Source organism: Rhynchophorus ferrugineus, unplaced genomic scaffold (genome assembly GCF_030347505.1).
Source record: "Rhynchophorus ferrugineus isolate W39M unplaced genomic scaffold, kcgeb_rfMv2 rfM6, whole genome shotgun sequence".
Classification (NCBI taxonomy): domain Eukaryota; kingdom Metazoa; phylum Arthropoda; class Insecta; order Coleoptera; family Curculionidae; genus Rhynchophorus; species Rhynchophorus ferrugineus.
Window position 1 is genome coordinate 23,120,966 of NW_027472585.1, and position 25,416 is coordinate 23,146,381.

At 30.1% G+C, this 25,416-nt stretch overlaps 1 protein-coding gene and 1 non-coding gene across 2 annotated transcripts in view; both read right to left on the minus strand.

Annotated features, from left to right (window-relative positions):
* Positions 1–25,416, minus strand: part of LOC143199104 (limbic system-associated membrane protein) — a 565,114-nt gene that overhangs the window by 396,586 nt on the left and 143,112 nt on the right. The gene's annotated exons all lie outside the window — the stretch shown is intronic.
* On the minus strand, positions 10,498–10,603 carry LOC143199223 (U6 spliceosomal RNA). The gene has a single exon (XR_013006395.1). It is a non-coding gene; the product is annotated as a U6 spliceosomal RNA (small nuclear RNA).

The following is a 25,416-nucleotide window of genomic DNA, read 5'->3' on the forward strand; positions in this document are numbered from 1 at the left end:
CAAGCAGCTTGCTGCATATAGAAAATGAGTTTTAATGCTTCTAAGTTTAATTATTAAGTTCTCTTGAGCGATATATTCAGCTGAAGTGATTGCCTAGTTCTCTTCAACATTTTTAATGTATTGCCAAGATGGAGTAAAACACAAACAATAATCAATGCTTAAATAAATATTATATTTTCATACATGAAGTAAGCCGAGGAAAATTATTTTAACTTAAGAAAACAATTTTTCTTTATCGAGACAACTTCATATTTTATAAAGTGGAAAAGAGTTTAAGATATGCTTTAAAAGCAAATGTTTTAAACCCATGTTAAACTATATTTCCAGTCTAAATAAATAGTTGGGAAAAGGAGATTTTAATATATTTAATATATATATATATATATATATATATATATATATATATATATATATATATATATATATATATATATATATGTATATAAACCGTCGTACAAAATTGCGTTTGACGCCATTCAAGTTAAATTGCAATAATAATTTGCCGAAAATGAATTAATTTGTATTAGTAGTATCAAATCATTTTTTATGACATCTTTAATAGATACGCTTAATACAATCTTAATTTACAATTAATTTGTTACTACTTTTCATATGTATTTGGATTAATTAACAAACAAGACGAGTGCGCGAAAATAGATCAATATGTATTCCTCAATTACAAAATTATAACAACTTATAGCTATAGTTTACTCTAAAGTTATACACATTATATAAGTTCGTATGGTTTTGTTCGCTCCAATCTCCTGATATATTGCGCGCTGTCCGGCAGTTGTATTGCTCGCACGTTAGTATGATTTAATAATCTTATTTCGTGTTTCAAGGCGAAATCTTGGATATCTTCGCAAATCCATTTGATTTCCAGGTCATCATGTAGTTCTTCGTTGATTGCGTAGTGATAGGCATTGGTAATCAATCTAGGAACCTTGTTTTGATTGTTTAATATGCTTAATATATTATATTAAAACTAATAAAATATAGCTAATTTAACAAGAAAGTTGAATATAGTGAAAAATATATCCACTCTATTTATTTATGTCGTAGTTTTGTATTCCTTCTTTCATACTAAAAAAAATATATTGTCGAAAAGACACTTATATCAACAATGGTTTATGAATAAATATAGTCAGAAAAGTAAAACAAAATAAAGCTGTAACAAGTAATGTTTTATCACTTGGGGACGAAAATGTTGTTCTTCTTAAGTAAGTTATGAGAATTTCTTATACCAACATATTTTTTGCTTACTTGTTAAACTTTAAGAACGTCAGGACGTATAAATAAATATCTTCAAGAATAGTTGGAACTTTTTATACTTAATATGAATTCTTATAAGCAACAACTCTATATTTTATGTTGGGGTGACGCATGCATAGTGTGTATTATTAACATTTAGGTCAAATTATTCAGATGCTCATTATTAACAAAATAGAGATTTTTTTGCTTCACACTTCAGTTTGTTGCGGCACACAACAGTAAATATTTATTGATTATATTTGATCAATATTCTGCTGTTTTTTTATGGCTCAAGAGTTGTTATTGAGTGTTTTAGATTATTTCTATATTTAGCATTATAGTATGACTCCATTGAATAACTGTTACTATAGATATGTAATTTTAAACTCACCTATTAGGCTATCTGAAAATAATTTTCCCCAATTGTATTTATAATATGTCAAAATGAATTACGATTTATTTTGCAAAAAATTGTTAAGGCTAGGTTTTTTAATTCTCTAAATCCTTTTCATATATGTTTAAAATTTTGTTTATACCAACGAGGATTTATCTGGACTGGACCTATTGTTTAACGTGGGCTCCGAACAATGGTCTTCAATGCCCATTGGCCAATGACCAATTTAGAGACCATCCCAGAAGACATTCGGTTTTACCCAGCCTGGCTACTGGCGTGATTGTGTTAGTTATTCCTTGTCGGATTTTCCACTGTTGCCCATAAAGATATTTACAATTACAATAAAAAAAAAACACAAAGTACCTTCATGCCCCAGCAATATTCGAAACCGGGACTATCGCAACAGTAGCAATCGCAACAATAAATATGTGTGTAAATGTTCAGAATAGACATGAGCATTTGTAACTAATTTCAGTCTAACTCAGATATAGCATATGTGTTAGGGAGAGTGCAGTGATTTAATTTTGGCAGGTAGTAGCAGAAGAAACTAAAGAAAACTGCAGTTATATCAAAATCACTTGACAAGGAAAGGCTAAAAAAACTAAACAAGAAAAAAGTAAATATGCTCTCTAAAGAAAGTCAACCACATGAATGGCCTTTATAATGCCTTTAGAGGATACTATTATATAAAAGAACGTGCCTAGAACTACTCCACATAGGTAGTGTGGAAAATGTTTAATGTAAATCTAACAAATCTAACCAAAAACCTAACCTGCAACTATTGGGGCTGCACAAATAACTGTAGTTAACGCCCTTCTAATGTAATCTAAAGTTAAATTAAATTATTTTTGATAATATTATTTTGATCTAATTGTTTTGATTACCTTAAAAAAATTTAAAGCCAAAATAAACAAAGAGTCAATATGATGCTGAGACATTGCGATATTTTGACGTCATAAATTTTAATTACATGGGTTCACTATTTTAGTGGATAGACCATATAACATATAAATTGAGTAACATCAATGTTTATAACGCTTTAGGCTGGTATTTATCTTAATATGATAAAATGTATACATGTATACTAAAACTATAATAATCATTACAGTAATTTAAAAAGAAATGTCATTTTAAAAACATCCCTATTAATTGCTTAATATTTTATGTTTCTTTACCACTGTAATCATACCCATACAATATTATTCGGACGATACATATAGTGTATTCAAAGTTTCCTTATTAATGTGTCATGAATATTTGTGACGTCTAAATATTGAAATGTTGCCGCATTAACTCTCAGTTTTAGTTCAGTTTGGCTTTGACATACAAGAAAATTCTTTAAATTAAAATAATTAAGAATTAAAATAACATTTAAAACATTTTATCACTATTGCTTACGTCTGACAGCTGGTCGCTGACCCATTTTCAAATGTACGCTAAATTATTGAAAATATTAGTTATAATTACTACAAGTTATAAACAGTCAAACACTATTTTAGCTCTTTGATTATTTTGATCATTTTTAAGTCGCTCCATAATATATCATATCACTTTGTATGAAAATGCCGAAAACAATAGATATTCAGGGTCACAAATTGATTGCGGCTTTAATAGGTTATTTCAAAAAGGAACGAGATAATGGAGGCTCCCTTTTACAGTTAATTTTCTTAGAGAGGTAATTATTGATGATATTTAAATAATATAAGTCCCTACAATTGTATTGAAAATGTTTTAGCGGGTTAACTATTACTGTGGGTACTGTGAATAACACCGCTTACAAAATGAAGATTAATACGTTAGATTCATCCAAGAAAACCCATCTACATACAAAGTGGGTGGCGACGAATCTTGACCGTCTTACTATTGGCTTCATTAGAGATTAAATATACGAAATTTATAAGAACAGAAAGTACAAAAACTATTTTATAGATTGTAAACAAAATTTAATAAAATTATTTTAGGGAAAATTGTCTCTCTGGAAAGTATACATAAAAGAATTAGGGACATGCAACTTTTTGAGGGATGTAAGACATCCTTTTATACACTCTTACAAGGCAAAGGGTTTAAATTGTTTAAAGATAACCCTCGGATGGTTTTAATCTAACTTCCAAATATTGCCTTTAAAATAATTCAATTTCAATAAATAAAATAAGACCAAGGAAGATAATCTATTAGAATTTGTGTATCTTGATGAAACTTGGATATTTCAAAATGGTTCATTGTGGCACTCTTGCAAGACAATAACAAAAAAGGTGTGAAGATAACAAAAACTGACGGAAGAAGGTAAAAGTTACAATAGTATTCGATTAAGTCATTATATTTATCAATAACTAATTGCAGATATACTGCTGGTTGAGAAAGATATTCCATCAAAAACTGTTTGGATATGTGGAAGGAAGCATTGTCAACCATAACACCTTCGGTTTGGATGAACTCGATAAGACATACAGAGAAAGTAATTGATAAATAGTGGAATCGCGAACATATTTTAGACAGATTATAAATTAACAGTTTAGTGATTGAATTGGACAGTGGGTCGGAAAGTGAAAGTGGCTGAAGGAAACTGAAAGGAACTGAAGGATATGTGATAATGCTGCGCAATACTGCAAATTCCTGAGACAGAGTGATGAGAGTGGAAACAACTAAAGGCATAGTTAATTGAATATTGTTAACTGTAGAAAATGATAATGTAAGGCGTGAAAGATTTGTGTGCACAGATATGATTGTAATTGTTCAAAAATTAAACATGAGCATTAGGTTAGAACGTATGAGGATAGAATGAATACTAACTGTTTTATAGATATGGTAAAGGCATTAGACATAAATCAGTGATTAATTTTATGAAGAATGGTGTACTCTGATAGTAGCAGAAGAAATAAAATATAACAGTGTTACCAAGATGACTTGACAAGTGAACACACAATCGAAGGAAACAAGAAATAAACGTAAAAAGGTAGATATGCTCTTGAATGAAAATAAAATATGTTTCTCAGATATACAATTGTTAATTAGGCGAATTAGGCCTCCAGGGGATACCATTACATAAAAAACACGCCTAGAAACCCTACCTCATGGGTGGTATGGAAAACAATTCAATGTAAACAAAACAAATATCACCTACAATCTATTATAACTGTTCTTAATTGTAGTTTTAATTCCTTCGATAATATATGTATTAGATGTACTATAATATTAAAATTAATTTTATTTGATAACATTTTTGTTCAATTATTTTATTTAAATTAGAATTTTCTTGTAAGTCAAAACCAAACTGAACTAAAATTCATAGTTTATGCGGCAACATTGCAATGTTTCGACATCACAAATATCCATGACGCATTACTAAAAAAGCTTTGAATAGACTAATGGAAAGAAATTCAACTAAATAAAACGAGTGCTGTAGTCGGTTATTCTGTAATTGATGGCTAATGTTGATTAAAATTGGAATTTTCGCGGCATTTACACTTATTTCCATTTAACGGCATAAGAAACGACGACTTTACTTAACCCGCACTGACAGATAACTATCAGGATTATATACGGCCCGGGACGTTATACGGTATTTTTGCAGTATAACGCGATACGTCCAAGATAAACGGGCGAAACGGAACGACCGCGGCGGGCCATATTTTGTTTGTATAATTTATTGTTATTGTCTGGGCCCCGACGGGGCGAAATTCCTGCAACTCGCAAGGTGCATCAGCAACCACTCGACCCCGTAAACTACATTTGCATATAATAATGTATTTACCGCTGCGCGCCTTCATTAAGCAAATGGAATTATACCGTTCCGGGTCTGTTCTGGTCTGGCTGCGGGCCCGGCGACCACTTTCTTCCCGTTCGCGCTAAATTAACCATCGCCGTCTGTCGACGCCAGAACCCTTCCGGGTGGTTTCTTTTTCGCTTGTCGTGCAGGGGATGAAGCGTCATAGAGTATCATTATCTCTGTTAATTATTCAAAATGATCTGCAAGCAAAATAACCGATATTATGTATATTGGATATAAATGGGATAGTTATCTTCTTCTTTCTTATATATTAATCGGCTTAGAGCAAATTTTTTCTATTTTTCTTGAGGAAAATGGAATGATCCAGAACGCCTGAAATTTTACACACTTAAAGCTTATATGGAGAAGGAATGTTTAATATGCCCAAGTAATTCCAATATAGCGGAGGGCGTTTTAGGTGACCTGCCAACTTATGGGATTACATTTTCCTCAAAAGGATTCGTTGTAATTCTTTGTAGATTTTTTTCTGTACTACTAAATTATTATTTAAATGGAAGCTATTACAATTTAAGTCTATTTTTGAAGCTAAACTATCGACTACCCCGTTAATGTATAATAAGACTGTTATGCCTATATATTAATCGGCTTACCGAAAATTTTGCCTTCCTTTTTAAAGAAAATGGGGGCACCTGGAGGCGTGAAATTTGGCGCGGTCAAAGCTTATGTCGAGGAAGTCATTTCAGATCTAATATTTTTGTGTGATATGGGCTACAAATAAATCAGTTCCAATAAAACGAAATGCATCTAAATCAAGCAACAGGGAATACTATAAACAAATATTTTAAGTTCTACTTTCATTCGGCCTGGCCGACCAGCTGTCACCCTCATGTCTAAAACGGTAAATTATTCGCCGTTTGCGTTGTACGTAAATCGACTACGGACGTGTAATTTTACGTTGTGGCGTAAATCTGGCAGCGCTCTACTGCAAAATGCCGGCAGAACAATTTAGTACCGTAAAACAAATCCTCTCGTTTTGTGTTTGAAACTATATTAAAACAATTAAAAACTGTATAAGTTAAGATATAGTTAAATGATTTTATTTAGTAACAAGGAGTGTTGTTTAAGATTTTGTGTTATCTGTGTTTATTCCCGTATCGTTGGCACTATTAAAGAGTAATGGTAGTTATTATTTAACCATTAGGAAAAGTATAATCATATAAAGTTACCTTTTACATTATTTATAGGGACAACAAATTAATATGTCAATTTTATTGTAATGCATATTCGGAATAACAAGTATCGTGTGCCCTATGTTTACAAGGTATTTAGATTTTCGCACGTAGCTTTTTCAGATTCATAATACAGGTATTAATAATCCCATTTTCAATTCTAATAATTTCAATTAATTTGATCTCTGGTAAACTCGGAACAGCTAAGGAAAATTGTTCTTGCTTAAGAACTGATAGTAAGATTTTTCTATACATTTTGTGTATTAACTTCTAGTTCTTATCTCGTTTCGTTAGTTAATGAATTTCGTAACAAATCATTAACCAAATATAACAAGTAATAAATAATAAATACATTAATTTGGGCATCAAATTTTATAATGAATTTTTTAGACAATATTAGCAATTATAAGTCATCTATTCAATAATATTTTTGTACAACTTAATGCGTGTGCTATATGTATTGAAAAAGTCAGCGGATTTCTGTAATATTAATATCACATAACGTATAAATTATAAATCTTAAAGCAATACACCCTGAATTGTCTTTTCTTTCGCTACTGAATACATATATTTCGGGAGTTTTCACATATTCACAAGAGGTTAATAAATTTGGTGTTTTTTTTTCAAACAGTGATAAATATGTTCGAATATTGTAGTTTTTTGTTATAGTTTTCTTATAGTTAATAGAATCTTAAGTTTAACAAAAATAATCAAAGCCATAAATAATTACTTTTAGTTTTAATATGCCCGCTTGGTTAACGCAGTGGTCAAGGCGATAGAACTCTGTGTTACTGTTGTCGTAGTCGCGGGTTGAAATTCAGATAGGATATGATTGTAAACTTGTATTTGCGATTGTCTATCTGCGATTTGCGAAATCAACCAGTCACGCCAGTAGAAGTGGTAGAACCGGATGTTTCCTCGGCTGATCTCCAAGTTAGTCATTGCCCGATCGGTAGGTTTAACGCCGAGAACAGAGGGACGGAGTTCATGTACGTTTAGCTCCTGATCTATTGGTCCAACCCCAGTTAGCTAAAGGAATTCTCTATATTATAATAAAAAGAACAAACAATGAATCGGTCCGTAAAGATGATTGAAGTGGCATCTACAGGGGATAGAAAAAATAATATGCCACACATATACACAATGCTTACTTGTTAATAAGGTATTGAACTATCATTTCCTTCAAAGATGTTGAAGATAAAAATATACTCCACACTCTGCTCTGAAACTTTCCATAACGATTCAATTACGCTGACATCTGGCGACTAGGGTAGCCAGAGAGTTGGTAGCTACATCTTGAGAAAATTAAGATGTTATTTCGATGACCCTGTAGATTTCGATTACCCAAACCAAGACTGCGCCTTTTCGGCTGTATGTATGGGCGCATAATTATTTTGAAATACAGCAGTATTTTGCTTTAATATGCTGGTCACGGTAAGATCTTCAATATTGAGGATATCGAGCTATTTGTCCGCATTAATTCGGCTAATGATGTAAATGAATGTACCAATATATGAACTGATTGCTTTGATATTGCAATCCAAAATGGAACCTCCTCAATCCTTTACTGCCAAACAGTCCAGCTCGCAGCTTTTTTTGGGGATTCTCCATACATAAACCAATCCGTTTGTCTATAAGTGCTAGCTTTGTGCAGTTCTCGCTGCACTGTCTTTGCCGAGACTTATTTAATAATACCCCTCGTAAAACTTTAACCAATAAAGTTGTTCTCCTCAAAGATTCTTCCACTAACTGAGCACCAACGATTTGGTTTATTTCGAAGTCTGAGGGGTCACTTGTTTTACCGATCATTTGTTATAACTATCGAAGAACAAATCTAATCGTATAAATGGTATGGAACATAAATTTAACCTATTAAGATTGGGCCTATAAATTGAGCAATACATCTCGTCGCATTATTTAGGCAGGGTTACCAATATGCAACAAGATGTACTATATTTCATGGTGTTCATATTATTTTCCTATCCTATCGCTTATAGTTAATGGACGCTGCGAAACAGTTCTCCAAAATCGCCTATAAAATAAAATATTAGCCATTGGTATCTATCCAAAAATCTATTAACAAAGACTCCATGAATGTCGAATATTAACTTATGAGTTCATAGGATATAAACTTGATTAAGCGACCTGTAAACTATTAATATAACATTTTTTTCAGTTAATAAGTTTCTCGCAATTGAGGAAGTTTTTCTACAAATGGCTCGTCAAAAATAAATAGACCCTTAGTCGTGTTTTACACGCTAACGGCCAATTATCGTAATATTATCATCCTCGAACAGGAAGTTATTCTAATAACGGTGCTTGTGTCGTTATAGAGCCAACATTAAAGCCTCTGTAATATTTATTCTGTACGGTTATCCCGCACTGATCTGAATTAGGACTCGCCTGCTAAAAATATAAATGTATTGCCGTTGATTAAAATTGAAACAAGACGATTGTACGGAAAATATAGTGATTTCTTTGCCTGTTCCTCACGACTCAGATCGCGAGATAAGGCGGTCGAAAACGCAGAAAAAAATTATAATAATATAACGTGACAAAAATATCGTGACGATCGTATATAAATAACAGAACTTGTGTTCTTGCGGGCGGCCGGGAAGCTATAAATCCTCAACGATAAACATAACTAGCTCTAAATAATATTCTAATAAAAAAATTAACAAAGAGTCTGGTCGGGGGAGTGAATTTTTTATGATAATTCGACTTGATTTCAATGTGTTGGTAACGAGAAAGGAACACAATAAAATACAAGGCAACCCAGACATGTGTGTGCACGCACAGCTCTTGATATCTTTCTATATTAAGCCATCCATCATTGATTTGATTATATAAACTTTGTAATGTTTATTGCCTCGCTATATCCAATTGTGTAGTCAATAACATTTTAACCGTTTCGTAAGTTGGGAGTTTAAAAGGCTCTGTTACGAAAACAACAGCCACAAATTCCCAAAAAGTGAGTCGTTATGATTTTTTTTTAAATAAAATTGAACCTGACTTCCACTTCCCTCTTTCGATCGCCTATCAGTCCTACTATAGGGCTCCAAAACTTGAGCATTGTTAAAATCTGAGATCAGTAGGCTTGAAATCCTTCAGATATGGGGCCTTAGACAAGTTCTAGATGAGAGGCAGATTAAAATGGTTCGGACATGTCTGGCCTAATGAACAGTTAAAAATTTATTACAAACATCCCTAGATAAATCGATCTTTTTATATAATTTATATATTTATTTATTAATTTATTACAGCCTCATGGGCTCATTCTCAGTTTTACAAAATGGACAATATTTTTATCATATATACAATATAATTATTAATATTAACTCGTATAATTATAATACAAAATACAAAAGATCACATGGAACAAAGTAGATATTAGATGTAAATATAAAGTTGTATAATTAGATATAAAAAATGAAAAAAATATGAAATATAAAAATATACAAGTATAAAAATATGAAATAAAGAAGTCTAATGACCTAGAAATATAAGAATATATAAATATAAAAATGTGACAAAACGATAAAAAGGAAATGTATAATATACATAAATATGGATATTAATATAATTATCGGTAACAATCATTAAATATTTGGCAGTATTCCTGTTACGGCCAAAAAGTTCATTGGCCGATGGAGGTAAAGACACTGCTCCATCGTATTTCTCAAGCGAAATAATTACCTCTCTGAACTATATTCGATACTCAATTAGTATATGCTTAACGGTCAACGACGATTCGCACTTATTACGTAATGGTGGATTCTCTGCCTTAAGGAGAATTTCTTCTCTCCATCTGCAGTGGCGTATTCTAAGTCGTGAAAAAATACATAGTTTGCGTCTGCTATTATCCTGCTAAAGCCGTGGTAGAACTCTTTCTTCACAAAAACGTGGAACGCTTCACGATCTTGCGTATCATGTTTGCGCAGGTGCCATGCTAATCTTCTCTGTATCGTTCCAATTCTTCTCTGTATCGTTATATGAAACGAGTACTGAGAGATGACAGACTAATATTGCCCAAAGCCATAACAGCTGAGCTGTATTCGTAGACACTCCCCCAAAGCTTCAGTTTTTGATTGATGATAATGATTATTATTTCTGGTATAGTGAGATGTCTTGTATACAGATGACCTTAACATCGATTTTTAGGTTAAGAAGATATGAGTGACGGCTTCCTAACCGACATACTGAGTGACGACTAACTCACTTTTACAACAAGCTTCATCACCCGCTGTAGTAGAGGTGAGATTCAGCGGCCTTCGTTTATTTTTATTATTCAGCTGTATGTTTGGTATAAAAGAGCAATAGTTTTCTATTATAATAATATATAAATCAAAAGTAAACTACTCTATATTATTATAACCTATATATATCATTATATCCAACTATATTATTGTAACCTATAGAAGATAATATTTTCATAAAACTGATAGGATGCTGATTTACCAAACACTTGAAGACCTGACATTCATCCTTATGCTCAACATATCTAGAATATAGTATGGATACAAAAACTTTAATCTCGTTTATGAATATTGTGAATTATAAGAAAAATGTTATATAACATTTGAAATATTCAAAGCAAAACCTACTGTTGTCTGAACTTGGTCCCGTAAGCTCTATGAATTAAATAAGCCCCTATATTAATTTATGTATGACAACAATATGGCCACAGAGTATTGCACATTCATCCCTCTCACCGTATATTCAATCACGGCGAATTACTATAGGGTGTGGCACAGAATACCTATATGTATGTCGAGAAGGATTCACAATTAAGAATTATTTGGACAAGTGGAAAGAAGCACAGTCTACAGTAACACACTTTTGGACCGAATGAGCTACATCACACACATAGAAGAAGAAATTGACAAATGGTGGAATCGTAAACATGTGTTTAATAGATTGAGAGTTAACAACTTAGTGGTTGACACAAAGAGCGACTCAGATAGTGAAAATTACAACTGAATGAAACGTCTTGAAATAAAATATGCATTAGATGTATCATAATGTTAAAATATGTTATGTTTGATGTTATTATTTTATTTACATAAAAATATTGTTGCATTAGAATGTCAAAACTAGAATAAAGTAAATGCCAAAGCTGATGTCATAGAGTTTTTTATATATAAAAAATATTTTAAAGTCTCCTTTTTATGAACGAAATTTTATCTGGACTTGAACATATATTTTGATGACCTTTTAATCTAGCGCTAATAATTACAATCATTTATTACATTGAGTTTTGTCTACTATGTTAAAACTGTGTTTTTTAAAATATGCCATATCATCAAATATAAACTGTGTTCTTATGAAAGATGAAATATTCAAATGGCATCAAAGCTATTTTACATAATAGCAAAGATACGCAATGTAATAATATAGCATAAAATATCAACCGCTATTTATTTATTAATATGATACAGTAACTTCGCAATAACAATAATTCAGAAACGGACGTCAACAATACAATTCCGGCACGAGTATTTACATTAGATATGAAATAGGCGCCAGCGAATTTGTTTTATCGGTCGAATTTTAAATACGCCGGGGAAAAACGAAAATATTTTCGATTAATAAATTAAAATGTATCGAAGTGGTGGCGAATATATAATGTTTATTTTGCACGATTCGTTCGGGTTTCATTGGAAAGTTACGTTTGTCTTTCTTTCCGATGAGATATAGCGTCAGGTTTAAAATAAATACGGAAATTGGCAGCAAATATATTAATCTGTATACTCGTAATTTTCAACTTCTTTGCATATACAATTATTTTATATTTATTTAGCTTTTTATTATTACGTTTGATTTTATAATAAATTTCAGTTTCTCCACAAAACAAAGGCTTTTCTTGTTATTTTCATTGTCATTTCCTAGTTTAAGCAAAGTTTCGAGGAATATAACAAATATATTTTCGTTCTTTTTTGCTCCAGAATATTAATATATTACAATTTTTATCTATAGCAAATAATAGCAGATTATTTGAATTTATAAGGAGTATAATAAAGACGTTTCTTAAGGTCGTATAAACCACCCTGCTATCTAAATCGAGTGTTGGTATATATTTTTTATATTTAATATATTTTAAGTATTAAGCTATATAATGAAGAGTGTATTTTAGAAAAATGAGTAAATTACTAATTTTGTTGTATATCTTAAAAATTATTTAGAAAGTTCGCCTCTAGCTGTACGATACCGAGACAAAATACACAGAGAAGAAGAAGAAGATGAAGGAAGAAGAAAAAAACTAGCCCAGAGATAAAGAAAGCTGGAAGGAATAGAATGACCAAATGAAGTCCAAATTAAAGCAAGAAACTGAATAGAAGATAAGTTAGATGTTCTTATTATTACTGTTAAGCTTTCGAAGATATAAACTTGAAGGATATAAGGAAAAAAAGATAAAATATGGGGAAAAGCTGGACTAAATCAGTGATTTCTTGTATGATATTTGTAATTTAATATTGAAATTAGGCAAATGAGGGATAGGATTGATTATATGGTTGGATAATGAGACGGAAGATGAAGATGACTTGAAGAACGACATTCAGTCTTTTATGCAAGGCAGTCTAGTCATAGACTATAAAACACGTGATCACTGGGATCTGTTTAATTAGGGTGAAAAATGCTGCAACAAATAAATGAACAATTGATCATGAAGTAAACAGTTAAAAAAAAACTTGGTAAAAGAAACAACAGGTATATTTATCAGATCATTTTTAAAGAGTTAAATTAAATACAGAGAAAATCCTGCTTCAACTACTCAGATAGAAAAATCGGAAATTTATAATATATCGAGAGATATGGACATGGAACCAGCCGTCAAAAGGAGGATAGAAGGGATTTAAAGAACGTTAATGTCGAAAAATCGGTAATATGATAACGAAAACGACAGGCGATATGGCGAATAACCAGAGCAAAAATGAATGAAAATAAACTCCACAAGGAAAAGGGAAAGAGAAGATAAAACATCACAAAGCGGAAATATTAGAAAGGTGTAGAAGACATGGTGCGTGGAACACCGCAAGGCAATTAACAAAGTGGAACTGGAAGAATTTTTTTAACGAATTCAGTTAAATATATCAGCTATAACAGGAAGGAAAACGTTTATTTGCAATGGAGTTAATGAACGCAAAAGAACTTGAACAGGGGTAACTTACATAATAAATATAATTCTGAAACAAGAAATAGAATATTTATAGCCCATTAATCTTAGAAACTATGAAATCAAATATACTTTAATATCGACTATCGTTTATTCCACCTCAAAATATTTTAAAAGTAGTTTTACTTTTAAAAGAGAGTTAATATACCCATATATATAAACTTCCAATATAGAGATAGAGATAGATAGATATAGAGACTAGTTGCTAATAAAATGACAATAGTTTATTGACGAACGTAGTTTTTCAAAGTATTTTCCATGCAGTCTTCGCATCAATACTATTTCCACTTTTGAGGAGGTACCACTTTTGATTGAGTATTTGTACCCATTGAGTATTGTACCAAAAACATGATTTCCGAATGCATTAACTTCTTATACTTCTTCAAAAGATTAAGGTTTCATCTCCAAAAGTCATAATTATTACATATTGTATTAATGCATTACTAGTCTTGATAATCCACGTAGAAAGTTTTAAAATTAATCTCGCTAAATTGTTCACCAGTTCATTCCATATTTTCATTGAGACACAATTTTCAAGTCACTATATACCACTTATGCTTATGATTATAAGTCAAATTTCTAATAGGAAACATCAGATGCAGCCTAATGAGACTTAGTGTTGCTTCATAATATACATAGCAATCCACGTATAGTACTTTTATACAACTTTTCGCATTTTACTTATTCAACGGAAGATGAATTTAAGAAAATTAGTGTATTTTCTACTCCTGTTCAATACATATTAACAATTATAAAACCTAAAGTAATTGAACGTTTATATTTAACAAATAATAACAGGTTAATTGAAAACATAGAGATTACAAAGAATAGCACATTAGGTCAAAAATTGGTACAATGTTTTGTTAATAGTAAGTTTTTAAGATATATATATTCTTAAAAGTGAATAATCTATTTTCGAAAGATGAGTGAATTAATTCGCATGACATACACTTTAAAGTTGGATTATATAATTTATTTATAAATTTTGTATAAACAAACCAATACTAGTTTCTTCTACCTTAAAATAAATACGTTTGGATACTTTTGTACTAATTAGCGAACATAGCGAATTGTGGCATCTTTCCTTTAAAATTATTTGGCTTTTTGGCGGCATTTCCCTTCGAAAAACATCCAATCTTAAAATTCAATAGAGATATTTAACAGAAAAAACAACAATATATAATTTATTAAATAATAATATGATAATAATATATGATGTTTCAATTGCAATGTATTAATGTTCATGTAATAATTACAATAGAGGTTAAATTTTTAAATTATAATAAAAACAAATTTGTAAGTTAGTCGTCAACAACTAATAATAATATATTAATTCAAAAAAATTCGTTAAAATATTTCATCAAAATTCAGTGTCTTTATTGTTTTCGAAATAAATATTTTAGGTAAGAAATATGGATAAAATATAAGGATTATATTAATACTTAAATGAAATTTTGAAATTTTGCAGGAAATAAAATGAAACTAACATTTTATTCCTCCAATCTTGGTTCAATTATTTTAGTTATTTACTTTATAGACTTTACAGAAGTTTCGGAAAGTCAATAGTTAATTTAATGATTGTAAATAAGTTTATCTAATATACTCTTCTAAATTATAAAGAAGTTACCTAATTCTGTTCGTTATTGTTTTAATATACAAACATGTATTACTATTAATGATAAAGGATTATTATTCCATAGTTATGTCTCAATTCAAGAAAAATCCGTTAAAATATATAGGGACTACAAAGCAAAACGGTATTATATGGCAGAACTCCCACTATCTTTTAAATTAATATTAACTCTATTGAAAGTTCTCTTGCTCTAAAAAATCCGCTTTACACATATTCACTCTAATGAAGAAGTTTAATAAAAAAAATAATAATTTAGATTTGAGGAAAAAACCTCATTACCTTCGCTCTCAAATATTTACTCGGGCTCCGTACCGACGCACTCTGCAAAATTGAGCGTTTTGATCTTCTCATTCCAGTCCGCGATTCCGGAAACGCACGCTCCTCCCACTCCCGAAAAAGCAACCCGGAAAAAATAATTTTATTTATAAATCTAGTAATATTTTTATGGCCCCGGGGACTCCGGGAACGATTCGACGTAAAAAAAATTAGAAAAGATAGAGAGTTGGGGGGAAGGGGATGGGAATAGAACGAGTCAGACCGGTACGCGGCAGAAGGGAGGCGAAATGCTGACTAACGCAAATAAACAGAAATTACGGCGTTTTAGGTTGCCTGCCAACTTAAGGGATTACATTTTCCTAAAAAAAATTTGCTCTAATACTTAGTTTTTTTTCTATGCTCTGTAATAATTTAAATTTAAGCTGTTACATTTTACAGTCTAATCTTGAAGCTAAACTATCGGTTACCCCAACACTGTATAAAAAATATTATTACCGAAAAATTTACCTCCTTTTTGAACACAACAGACACACAAATAAATATATTCCAATAAAACGAAAAACGTCTAAATCAAGCTACTAGGAATAGTCGCCAGATTGTTGAATCAAAATATATGAACCAATCCAGCGGATGGCCGTGTGGGGTAAGACCACCGACAATAACATATTAGGATCAAAACTCATTGGGGCTAAAGGTTTTTTTTTAAGTTTATAAAACAAAATAATTAATAGTATTCCCTAAAATTAAGTGAAAGTTTGTTTGTTTTTTCATTTAAAACAATATTAAAATGGAATGTGACTGATTAAAATATTATTAAACGAAGTTATTTAAATTTAAGTAGTGTTTTGTGCTACTTTCGGTTATTCCCATATTATTTGAATTATTAGAGAATTATTGAAAATTTGGATAAAAAATTATTAACAATAATATCGTCAGGTAAAGTTATATTTTACATCTTTTGCTGAGAAAGGAAATTAATATTCTCGCTTTATCTGTCATATACAGAAGAAAAATTTCACATATGTGAAGACTTAATTTCAACATAGATTAACAAAATTCGAGAATAACAAAATCTGTTTTGTTTACTTACAAGATATTTAAATTTTGGAAATCACAATATTGATATAATTTGATGTTTGGTTAGGAAAAAAGAAAGAGATTATGCTTTTTTAATGATTGTTATTAATTGATATATATCTGGAGACATAACATATCTACTAAAGGTAATTCCAAAGGTTTTTAAGATTATTTTTTAAATAGTAGTGGTATTGACTTCTAATTAATTTCAGGTTTTATAAGTTAATGCATTTATATTATCAAAGCACTAATATTGCAGCAACAACTACGTAAATTTGGGCTCCAAGAATTAATCTGAATATTGCATAAAATGCCAACAGTTAAAAAATAGTTTTAGATAATTTTAATTGAGACATATGGGATACATAAGACAAAGTAGAAAGTAATAGATAAAGGAATGCCATAGAAGACAAACTCAAAATGATCTATCTGCAAGTGCGAGATCGAATAATGAAAGAAATAAGTACAATGCAATTTTATTTAATAACTTAGATAAAGAAATATTTATTTTGATCAGTCAGGTCAGGGATCAGCATTTTGGGCGAAAAATATGGATAAAATATAAGGATTATATGAATACATATATGCAATAATATTTTGATTATTTACTTTATAGACTTTATAGAAGTTTTGGAAAATCAATAGTTAACTTATGATTGAAAATACATTCAACACACATTGTTAATGTACTTTTCTAAATTATAAAAAAATACCTAATTAGGTTCGTTATTGTTTTAATATACATGCTAGTGTCATATTCAAAATAGTGTGATATATTCTCTGTTTTAACATAGATACATGTATTATTTCCTTTATTATTCCACGCTTATGTTCATAACATAAAAATAAATAAGGATCATGTATACTTGTATTTGATGCTCAGAATGTGTTATCTTTTGAAACTAAGCTTACTTATGATACTTAGATTAATTAAATGCAATTAAAAAAATGTTAGTGAATGTTAGTTTTGGAGATAGTTTGCATATATTTCAATACTTATTGTATATTGTTATTATATATTGATGTTATATATAAATTACAATTCCGGTCTTATATTTAAAATACTATGAAAACAACATATAGTTTTTAATTAGTCCTTTTACCCTATTATAAGAGAAACTACAGACCACAGGACGATCACTAGTTTAATATAATAGAGCATTTCTATCCCAGATGTTTTTAAAAGAAACTATTAATAAAAAACTATTTCTCTTTTCGTCGATGAAGAATTTCTTCGATAGCTCTAGTAGCGAACTTTTGTTGGAATCCTTTTATTTGTTCGTTGACTTGCGAATTAATGAAACACTTTACTTTAAACTTCTTTGTTTGCACTAATTACAATTTAAGTGAACCAATGCGATCTGTAATATGAGTTTTTTTGTCTAGACTTCCCGACCCTAAATTCCGATTTGCCTTGAATAAATTAATTAGAACCCCTCAATTACTTTCTCTTCTAATCAATGGCTAATTATAAAGGTTTCCCCGTATTTCAAACAAGCCAAATGCCAAGTAGTGGCAACAAAATACAATCACTGACCAGTATTATATCACAGATATCTAAAATACCGCCGTTAGACGATGAAAATACACATATAACTATAAGCTATTATAAATTTAATAACTAAATTAAGAAAATATAGTGTTGAATTATTAGCTATTTATTTATTTACTAGATGCATACCACAGCTTCGCACAGATGTACTAGTGAAGAGAATAAGAAGATGCAGATTAAAATTTGTTACAAGGCATTTCAATATACAATAATTTTTGTAATTTCTTTTCGTGATTGAACAATTAGAACCGAGGGTTTGCCGGCTCTCGAGCATACAACGTACAACTTCTCATAAAAAACATTTACTTCCAATAACTGACCTTGTTATTTCTTGATTTTAAGGTTTACAGAATTCTATGTATATTGGTTACTAGATAAGCTTAAATTCAAAAGAATTATTGGTTGAAAGTATTGATGTTTTTGATATCAGCACATTCAATACCTTCCTGATTTGCTACCAAATATTGGATCCAACGCTAAATATTCAGAAAGAGAATTATCACGTTTGACAGTCTGTTTATCGGCTGTTGCCTGTATGAGCTTTTCCGGAATCATTGCAGATCACGCTTAAAAAAATTGCATTGTTCTCTTCCAAACCCTGCCTATGCTCTTCCTCATTCCCATTAACATGTCTGCTTGCATTGAGCATACTGTGATGGATATTTGAACGTCTCCTTATTGTTATTTTCTAAATATTGAGTTTTTTTTCAGACAACTAAAATAGGGTAAGAGACTGAACAACTGAGCATCCATCTGCCAATCCTGCCTTTACTTTTGAAAATCTGCCTTCTTCGATTCGCCTTCTACATCACTGACATTTTTATATACAGATATATTCACTCAATTTTTTACATTTTAGTGCTATTGAAATACAGCATAATTTGCTTCATATAAACCTTGTGGTAACAATTACAAACATTAGATTATTTAGATTATTTATTAGATTATATTATATAGATTTATGTTAATTTTGTTATATAATAGAACTGTTTAATTGAACAAATGTCAAAGTACTTAAATTAAATTCTCCTTATACAAAAATTTTATTAACTGTCTTCTATGTCACTCTTTTCATATTATGAAGTTATGCATATATATATATATATATATATATATATATATATATATTTCGGCCTTTCATTTTTATTTATACAAATTTCAGATTCTGCAAGTCTCAAGAAATTTAGAAAAAAATGTGCTGGTTTATCATCGAGACCAAAAAAGAAAGTGAAAAATTTAGTGACGATGCTCTGACTATAAATTTATGCAGAGTTCGGGTTTAAAAATAAAAAGTTTTAATTTACGGAATAGAAAAAATTGACGAATCTTTTAACGGATTACACAAACGACATTGTTAGTTGAATTCTATTATCATGTACAATAAACCTTTGTAATCTGTCCATACTAGGTAACTAAACAGCACACTGATATTAGATATTAAAATACCCAGTAATACGTTAATCTCATTATACATTATATGATATATATGCCCCTTAAAATGACAAAAAATCAATTCTGAGATCAATAATATATTTCTATTATTATGGCAACGACCTGCTTATGCCTCCATGTATTTTTATGACTTAAATGTGTTCACACCAATATAGTCCATCGATACTAAGAGTATATGATGATGTAATCACAACATCAAATGTTTTAAAAATTGTATTTGTGTATTAGTTTTATTTTATTTTATTTTATTCTAGTTAAAAGAGATATAATAGCGTCTATTGAATCCAAATCTGTAATCTAATTAGCCTTTCAATTTTCTCAATTGTCAAATCTCTGGAAATTTCTTCAAAACATTAACAATAATAATTGGAACATATAAACCGGTAAAATCAGTTTTAGTGATTTGATTGTTTTGATATATTTCAAATAACTGCTTAGTATGTGTAATTAATGTGATTGAAACGCCAAAGCCAATACATAGTCATAGTCAGAAACGAATTATGTCCCTAAACAGTTGGTTCGAAAAGGAACCAAATAATGGGAGGGCCCCTTGGAGGGTTACTTGCTAGTAAAATTCCTTAAAATGGTAAGTATTAAGTATTAGCTCTATTAGAAACATACCCATTATAACAGATATATCGCTATCGAATCCTCAAGAAATATATAAATAAATTAGTTCAACAAAGATCCAAATAAATAATTATAAAAAAGTTATAGGAATTCTTCAGAAAACTAACTGGTATTTAAAGATGGAGTATGCTGGATATTACATGTCTCAATATTAAGAATATTACAATTAACAAAACATTGCATTTTTCTACACTTACATCATAACAGGGAATGTAAAAGTGAAAGATTATCGAGAACCAGCATTATAGAATATGTTAAATTTTGTACATGTTTATAGTAGTATTATGGAAATAATTAGAGTGTGTAAAATACTTGGAAGTAAATAGAAATGTGAAAATACAGAAAATTTAGACATAATAGGTTAGGTGAAGAAAACACAAATTCAAAAGAAATATTTCCATAACATTTACTAATTTCTTAATTTGATGATATTTCAAATTATTTTAGGTTTTTAGATGTTTCTTTTAGTGCAGTATTTCTCTCCATCAGTTATATAAACATGACCGCTAATATCATTAGGCATTGAACATAAAAACAAAGGTCATATTTATTAACAATTCTAATATTTCATGTTAAAATCTAAAATAATGGCTCATATTTTAGACAAAGTATTAATATTGCATGTGCTGTAGAAGTTTAGAAAATGTATTATACTAATACAATCATAGCAGAAAAAAAAACCATTTTAACTAATGAAAATGTTCTCAAATGTTCGCATATTAATACGAAAATTTTACTATTACATGTTGTGTTTTCCGTGGTCATAGTAAAAGGGTTCAACGTACGATTACACTCTAATAATATTCATTATATTTTTATTCATAACAACAAACATTATTCAAGCGCATAAATAATGTTATAAAAATGATATTTCTTTAATAATTATATATATTACGAAAGGTGGCTACAATGTAAAATGCTTATATTATGTACAATATATTATTTCTTGTTATATATAAATCTCCCTTATATATGTTGGAAATCTTTTGTGAGTTCGATAATGATATATATCGATTTTTCTTTCACAAGGTATTAAAATCTGTATTCGTTAATGGAAGCTAAATACTGCTGTGATGATTAGCAAATCTTTAAAAAAAATGCTTGCTCTGGAATGATGTGAATTGCTTGAATGATGTGTCGCTATGAAAGAACCAATAGCCAGAACCTGCTTCAGACTATTAGCAATGTAAAAAATGCCAGATGAATTCATAACGAACATAATAAATGAACTAACAAATTTTATCAGAATAATAAATCCGAATATTTCAAGCTAGATGTATTAAGGATTTTAAAACTACGATTTTTTGGCTTTAGATTCGTATGATGTATGTTTATTTTAATTTTTAAGGAAGATTTTGCTTTTTTACCATTTGTTACAACGCGTAATCTATACGCTTCTTTGAGCTACAGATCTTATGGTGATAGCAACTTTCTCACGCGTATGCAATGGGTCTGTTTTCCTTTAACAGCTCTATTTGATCAAGAAAAAGATTATATGCTTAATACGATAACTGTTTTGTACTGTGTACACACTTAGAATGGAAGCTCTATTTTCAGGGATGATGCTTCTCTCTCAGGTTAATAGTAGTGATACAAAATGTTGAATTAAGTAGCCCTTTCTGTTGCCCAATTTGTTTAAATTTCCAAATAAACAGAAGACAGAAAGAAGTTTCGATGAAAAGAAACATAAGTCTGTCTATTACCAGATTTACAATTGCCAATATTTATCCAAAATTTGGTTTTTCGAGTCTAGATTCCCTTTAACTCAATAGAGTGACTGTTTAATAAAAATTAGAGCTTGCATGTTCTTTTCTCCCTACATTTTGTCCCAGATGAGTCCTCGTTTACTAGACACATTTCATATCTAATAATTTGCTTTTAACTATTGTCTATATAGACTAAAAAATAAAAGCCCTCACCTACATGTGTTATAAATTGCAAAGACACAATTTAAAAAGAACGAAGTAGTAAAAATATTAAATTTGAATAATATATAAACAACGACGATAACTATGACTAAAAAAACAAGTCAGAAACGCGAGACAACTAACAGGTAAGTAGGAAAAATTCTGCTTCATACTAAATAACTATTTATGTGGCGTCATCAACAGCATGTGTATATTTTTGTCTATAATACCTAAAAATCTGATTACATTTTATTTAACAAAGAGTGACATTTTAATTAAACCAAAAATCCATTCCACAAAATAAAATCCATTTATTTTATAAAGTAGAGCAATTATATAATCACACAAAAGTCAACAGCAAGTGCTATTTAAACAAAAACAGACAGATTTGTACCTTCTGCATTAATTAAAACTTATGCTCTTGGAAACTCGAAATAACCTGATATGTTAGATCGAAATTTAAAGCGGCCTTAAGGAGATAAGTTGGCCACTTAAAGAGAAGCATCAGCGATAAAAACGATTTGGTTTAAACGATAGTTTGTCCTTGCATTGCGGTGATAGTTTCAAGGAATCGCTCTAAAAGCTCGTTTAAAAAAACTTTAATAGTAGACTACAGCTTCGGTAAGCGTACTAAAAAGACTGTTTAACATTATAGTGATTGCAAGTAACCGTTCTCGGAGTAGTTCCTATCGTGTAATTCAAGTTTTAGTTAACAGAGATAGAAAATATTTTGTAAGTATACTTACTAAAGGAAAATAGGGTCGAGATAAAGTTCTACAGGTCACAGTGTTAAACAAAATTTATTCTTATTATTACATGCAACCTATGGAGATATAAGGTTTGGACTAATAGGTTGGATTAAAATCGCATGCCATTAAAACTATTTATTAAATAAAGATTCTATCAAATAATCTAGATATAAAGATACTGCAGCGTAGGCTGATCCAGCGGCGGCACGTGTTTCAATACTTTGGGGGTGCATAACGTTTAATGTAGAGATGCTGGCCACCGAAAGAAATATCGATGTATCGTTTTCGATATTTTTAAAAAACTATTGATTTATCGATATATCGGAGAAAAAAATATTAATATATTTTTTACAAATAGCATCAAAAATATCGATATTTTACAAAAAATATATCGACATTTTTTGAAACAATTTCAATTTTCGATTTTCAATTAAGTACCAATTTAAAATTTTGAAAATATATCGAAAAATATCAATATTTTTCCTGCATCCCTAGTTCAACGTCATATCAAAATTTCCATTTCGATACAGATTACTACATCGGCGAGTTACAAGTGCTCTGATTTTCGTGTGCACACGGGCCAGCATATATCATTAACTGTCGAATATTCCGATGTGCAGTGACGTTCAGTACTTCTCATCATTTCCATCAGTTCCAGATTATGTAATTTTTAGAAGCATTTATAATTCATGTTTTTATATAATTACCTCATCACTTGTCTTTCGAGTGGTAACACAACGAAATAGTTCTTCCCACTGTCTTTTTGACCATAGCCGTTTATTGTTTTGTCTCATTTTTTCACACCCAAGTTCCTACTTTTATTTTCTGCTGGCCTCTTGGTCGAAAAAATTTACGAAATCATAGGTATATCGAGATTATTAAAATGTTATCGTCATTTTCGTTTTCTGCGATTGAGCTGGTGATAGGTTTTTTCTTCTCAAAATTAAATCAGACAGCATCAACGTGTTTACACAGTACAGCTGTGATATTGTTTCGAGTTCATTGGCAATTATATAAATTTAACTAAAATTACTCTTACATTTAATTACTAAATTTTCCATTCTCTTCAAATAAGTTCTATTTTCATATTATTCAATACAAATATTCCTTTGTTCGATAGCAATCTACAAATTAGTGTTACTGAATTATTACATTTTTTAATAATGTAAATCCTACTCACTTTTTTTAATGAGATGTAAAATTGAGGTAAAATAGTATCATTAACAGCCATACATAGCATCAGGGTACTTTTTACTGAAATGATAGCTAGGAATGTCGAAAAAATGAGCATTTGCATAAGGTTTCAGAAAAGCAAATTATAGAATAAACAGTAATGCGACTGTGTAGGCAACCTTGGAGAAATGTTTTATCAGGTTTAATCAAAGGTAACGCTGCTAACGTAAATTATTTCGATTTTGTTTTATTTTATGTGTATGGAGAAATTTGGACGCAATCTAATAGAAGGAAATCTTCGTTTTACTTTGTGAATACTATCTGTGTTAATTGTTATTGTTATCAATCAATATCAAAATTTATTAAAATGCATCCTGTAGTAAAAATGTACCTAGTTGTAAATATATTACAGAAAAAAAACACAGTTTTCCAAAGAATAATCCCACTCATTTACTAAAATGGGTTGATCAGGTAAATAATACTTAATTATCTAAACTAAGCACAACACAAGTTTATCATCGCGATCATACGTATTACAGGTATTGTAGTGACAAATTCAGAATTACCTGTCCTTTAAGAACAGATCTTAAGTTGTATGCCTACCCAATATTGTTGTAGCTAGGTTCATCCATCTATTATTATATGCTTATTACAGCGGCCTAGTTCTTAGCAAACATACTTGATAGTCAATATTAATTTGAGTAGTCTCACAGCTGTTCGAAAGATGTGATGTATGTCATCATATAAAGTATTACCGTTTAGGTGTACAACTTTAGTTAATTTAGATAATTAGAAAAATATTTGTTATAGTGCCATCAATGAAGAATTTAATATATAATTATATATACATATAGTTCAGACAGTATGTCTGAATAACCATGGACGCTTTAGCCCATCATCAATTAATTTTTTATCATATTATTGTCCCTGAACTTGTGAAGAATCTTCTGTGGTTTGGATATCGTACTCTTTTAACGGGAGACACATCACCAGAGCATGACATATGTTCAATTCTAGAGAATAACATAAGTTGACCGTTGCACATTGGTCTATATTTCGTCAATTTAGCAAAACTTCTAAAAATGAGACAATATGTGTATATTCTATGTTAAGTAGTTACGAAAATCATTTACCCTGAATCCAGCAAGATTTTTAGTTATATTATTTGTAGATCTTTAAACTATATTTTTTA